This window comes from Gambusia affinis, linkage group LG10, assembly GCF_019740435.1.
Source record: "Gambusia affinis linkage group LG10, SWU_Gaff_1.0, whole genome shotgun sequence".
Lineage (NCBI taxonomy): Eukaryota > Metazoa > Chordata > Actinopteri > Cyprinodontiformes > Poeciliidae > Gambusia > Gambusia affinis.
The window spans coordinates 7,481,189-7,486,553 of NC_057877.1; the positions used below are offsets into that span (position 1 = coordinate 7,481,189).

General features: G+C 36.1%; 1 long non-coding RNA gene across 2 annotated transcripts; it reads right to left on the reverse strand.

The window, feature by feature from the left end:
- Window positions 1–1,074: 1,074 nt before the first annotated feature.
- Window positions 1,075–3,943, reverse strand: LOC122838574. Of its 2 annotated transcripts, XR_006371916.1 has the most exons (4): window positions 3,764–3,943; window positions 2,868–3,054; window positions 2,618–2,773; window positions 1,075–2,525 (listed from the first exon to the last, which is right to left on the reverse strand). It is a non-coding gene; the product is annotated as an uncharacterized LOC122838574 (long non-coding RNA). The 2 variants fall into 2 exon arrangements; XR_006371915.1 differs by having other exon boundaries at window positions 2,868–3,943.
- Between the last annotated feature and the right edge of the window lie 1,422 nt (window positions 3,944–5,365).

Below are 5,365 nucleotides of genomic sequence, written 5' to 3' on the forward strand. Positions count from 1 at the left end.
AGAGGACTTTTATCGCTACTTACAGGTCCGTAGTTTCCTAAGAAAGGAAATGAGAATTTCTGACTTGGAGACAATTCCAGGCATAATACAACTTTTTATTGATTCATATGCTGGTAAAAATATAAGAGGAATTACTGGCAAATGTTATAGAAATTTAAGATCCATGAATAAAAACTCAACAGACTATATAAAAGAGCGATGGGAAAAGGAAGCAGACATGATAATTACGTCAGAGGCATGGATGCAAATTTGGAGGGGCTCCCTGTCGACCACAAATTCTTTGATATGGCGCGATTTCACGTGGAAGAATCTAGCCCGATTTTTCATCACGCCGAAGCAGAGATCTCAGATGGGTGGGTTACAGCTTCCGTGCTGGAGGGGGTGCGGCGTGACTGCGGTAGGCCACTACCATGTTTTTTGGGACTGTACGGAGTTACAGACTTTTTGGAAGGATGTACATCGTCTAATATATAAAGTTTTGGGTATAAATCTGGACTTGTCATTCACTGTTCTGTATCTTGGAATGCTCCCTGAGGGACTTAGCAAAGGGGATACATACCTGCTGAAAATAATTATGGTCGCCAGCAAGAAAGCGGTCACTAAGTGTTGGCTCCAACCAGGCCCCCCTTCATTGAAACTCCTGGTGAATATTATAAATATGATCCACGACATGGAGATGTTGACATTTGTCTGACTTAAAAAGGAGAAAGGAGAGAAACTCTGGAAACGTTGGGAATGCTTTATTGTCAGAGGCGATGAACAGTGATTTGTGGGACTCTGCACCACCTGAGCGAGAAAATGGGGTTCCTTACCTGATCACATATTTTTGGTTCTCTGGTTCCTGATTCTGGACTTAATACTTTGTAATAATTATGGAAATGTAATATTTTATATCGGTATTGGTGAATGTCACCTGCCCTAGCCCTCTTGTTTTGCCGTGTTCTGTATTTGTATATCTACTTGTTTAAAACTAAATAAAAATAAAGTTTAAAAAAAAAATAAATAAATAAAAAATAATTACACAAAATACATTTCCATTTCAAATATTATACATTTATTTTTATTTTTCTCAATCAAATATGAGACAAGCCTTAAATCAAGTGTAAAAGAAAACATTTGTCCAAGACAAGCAGAAGTGTTGACATTTACTGAGAATCAAAACTGACAGACAGAAATTTTTTTTTTTGATAAATAAAAACAGAACTATATATATAAATCTCAATAAATAAATGCACTTAACAGGCATCAAGTAAGAACTTTACCTAATGTTTTATTAATTTCATTGACCATCTATAATGTCCATATTTATTTTTCCATCTTAGTTCCAACAAATTATAGATTTTAGCACAATTTACAGTTCATCATTTTAAAAAAAAAGTGCTTTTACCCTTGTAGATTCATTTATGACTCTTAAATGTTTATTTTTATCCTTTTTTCCCCAAAAACTTTTTTTTCCCCAGGAGTTGCTTTTACATGTCTCATGTTTTTACTTTACCTAATGCATTTCTGCTTTATTATGCAAATAAGGTGGGCAGAGACATTTTTCTAATGTCAGCTGGCTGTGGAGACCATCTTAAGGGGGACTGTCTTTCTTGGGTAAGTTCAACTATTGGTCAACAGATCTGCACATGGATTCTGCTCCTTCCTGTCTGCTGACCAACAGTGGAGGAGCTGACCCAAGAAAGACAGCACACCTTATTTGCAAAATAAAGCCTAACACAAGACAGAGATATGTAAAAATAACAATTAAAAAGACTTGGGGGAAGGGGACACACAGACACTTAAAACATGAATGCATCTACAAGTAAAGGACAAACACCCATATGTATTAAATTATGTGCTAAAAAATATAGTTTGTAGGAACTAAGCTGGAAAAATATCAAGGTAAATTATAAGATATGAGGTGAAGTTCTCTTATTTATTTAATTGGTGCATTTTAAGTGTATTTTATAGGAGAGTTTCAGTCCTCCATAGAAATTAGACCATTGTTTTAAAAACATTCTAACCACGTTGAACAGTGGCAGTGCAAAGTCAATACAACTAGCTACCATCTCTCAAAAACAGTCCAAAAAGTGCAAAACGATCAGTGTTTCAACAAACTCACAAAAACCCTGAGAGAGAGGTTTTTTCACAAATTCAGCACAATGCTAAATGTTTTAGTGCATAACCATTAGTATTAACATTTAGAAAATGCGAATAAGGCATGTTTCCATCAACTGGCTATGAGCAACATCAATCAGGATACACAAAGTAATTACATCAAATTTTGATGTTATGCATGGCTGTAGTAAACAGGAAGTAATGTCTCTTAACAAGGACTAAAAAAAAAGTTTTTGCAAACACAAATGCTACAAAAAGATTTTTAGGAAATGATAGCAACAAAGAGGAATAGGTAAATATGTAAACAGTTTTTGTAATATTTGTTAGTCTTACATCACACATCCTGATGACAGTTGATGGATCTTCCCAGATATGTAGCGTGGCAAACCTAGCAGAGCAGCAGCCCTTCTCCTTTCATTTGTGTCCTGCAAGAGATGAGACATGCAGGAAGATGAATATATTTTAACAAAAATAACAATATATGCCTTATTTTCTAGCCATCTTCAGTTCTGCTCACATCTTTTGCAAGGCAGTCCAAAATGTCTTTGAGTGGCTGCTTCTTTCCAGATTTGGTTGCTACTTTGTAGACCTCCAGCAGTCTCAGAACAAGGCCATCAAGTCCAGAAGGTTCCAGAAGGTCTGCGGTGACGATTCTTGTAAATTCTGCCCTAATCTGAGGTGATAGAATATAAAACTTGTCAGGACACAGTTAACTCAGTATTAAATCACTAAATCTCTTGGTGGAACTACTTCAGATGTGCGATTACCTGTCTCTCAAGGAACAGAGCAGGCCATCGGGAGATGAGCTCTGTGATGTGTGGTTGATCTCCTGCAATGTCTTTCCTACACTGAGAAAATGTAGCAACCATCAAATCCTCAAGCAGCTGATGATGATTTGGGTCTTCTGCATTTCATTTCAGCCTCCATTATCTTGCGCTTCACCTCCATGTTTGTCTTAATGATGGACGAGACAAAATATTGGGTTAATGATAACACAAGGTTTTAAAACAATTTAAAGGAATCACTGACTAAATGGGCGTTGCACTTTGACAGTAAAAGAAATAAAATATTTACTTGATCTTCTCAATTAACTTAACTTGTTACTCAATATAACAATGAACTTAATAAAAAAAATCTATGAAAAACAAAACAAAAAAGTATTTTAACATTTTAAATAATCAGTAACAGCATTGTGGGGCAAGGCAAATCTTTGAAATTCAAAGATCTAATTGACTGTAGTAAACTAAAATCTTACAGCACTGTCATACTATGTTTTATGAGTGTTTTTATGCCTAAATTACTACTAAAAGTTATGTATTTGATCAATTTATTAACATTACAGTATATACCCACCCAAGAGAAATATTTTTTTTTTTTTTACATTCCATCATTAACATGGACATCTTTAAAGTTTTCATAAGTTGTCTAAAACAGTGTGGCAGTGCCTCTTATTAAAACAGTTTGTATCATATTGGCTATGAATAACAGATAAGCCGACTAAACATTTTTTAAACCAAGAGCGTAGATGTATCCGAGTAAGTATATACACATATATGTAAGTACATATATAATTTCTTTAACAGTGAAATTGCATTTGTCACCGGCAACCAGAAACGGAACACAGCACGAACACATCAAACAAAGGACACGGCTAATTACTGACAAGAAACACGACTAATTACTGATGCACAGCCTTTCCAGAAGCTGCTAACTCGGCTGCAGTCAGAACGTCGATGAAAAACTTTGACCAAGCGCCACATATGTGTTTCTGAGGAAGTGTACAATACAAAAATCGTGGTAGCTGCTAGTGATGGGCTATCTGAAGCCAGGCTTCGAGGCTTGTACCGAGTAATAAGGGGGCGTGTCCGATGAAGCCCCGCTTCGAGGCTTGTGTCGTCTTGCTGAAAACCACGTGACTGGCAACAAACGAGGCCTCGCATTGCATGGGTCACGTGACTGCTTCATTTTGCGTGTCGGTTTTCAAAATAAAAGCGTGATGAGCCGCTGCTTGATCGCATGAGTGGAGCATTTGTCTTCATAAGTGGCCGAAATAAAAGGAACCTTTTATAGTTCATGTGTATTAATGATTTTGATGATGACACTCATCAAAATGTAATGTTTGTTACCAGTTTTCTCAATGGTTTATTGTGGCATATTTTATGACTTTATATTTATGTGTTTTTATTAAGTAAAACATTTTGACATTGCATCGTTGCTGAAATGTGCTACACAAATAAACTTGATTGAAATGGAGCCAGCAAGAAGAAAAAAATCTGACATCAGGGAATACTTTGATATGATTCACTCACAATATTCTTAAATAACAATAATTAAACCCTTCACCTCTAAAATTTTCACCTTCTTGAAATTTTCACCATTTCTTTGTTCAGCAAAAATATATCAGTCTTGCACAGCAGAAACAGACTTAAAGCTGTTGGACGAGTAAAATTCTGGCTTATGAGTAAAAATATAAGGGATCAGATCAGAGAGCCAATAGAAAGTTTTTCAGAAGGCAAATCAAAACTCAAAGAAAACTGTCTGCCCCAACAAGCACTGGACTCCGAGTACACCAAAACAAATGTCTACTGTTAAATCAGTCAATGACAGAAGAAAACAGCCATTAGGATTGGCAACAAATAATTTTAATAACTAAAAAAGATTAGTTAAATAGGATTTAATTGACTCTCCTGTTACTAAATGTGAGTTTGACAAAAACTTTGTGACAATATTGCATTTACTAATTGTTTTTAAATATATCTGTCTGAGTAACAAGGCCACAGCTTCACCAGCAGATGTCACTAGTGAGAAATGAATGAAGCATCGAGTAATGAACTTTTGGGCAAAGCAATGGGCCGGAAGCTTCATTGCTTCATGAGGCTTCATTTGCCCATCACTAGTAGCTGCTTGTATTTTCTCTTAAGAAAAGTTCTATAAGCGCAACCGAGTAACATACTGCGTTTAGCTAGGCTCATCTGCATTAATTAACTCCTGCCCTCGACAATTAGCAAGCTTTTGTTTTATATCCTGTGTTTAAACATGCAACAAAGACACGAACTTTTTGCTCTTAACATATTTAAAAAATGGATGGCATTATCAAAAAACGACAAATGCAGCTTACCTTATTTCTATGACTCCAGCTCGCTTCGCATTTTGAAAAAATGTCCCGCCGAATTTGAACGCCTTTGGGACAGAGGTCTAGGAAAAAATGGTATTCATCCGCGACTTTGCTTTCGACGTCCTTAATCTGGTCAGGTGGTGTTTCTCT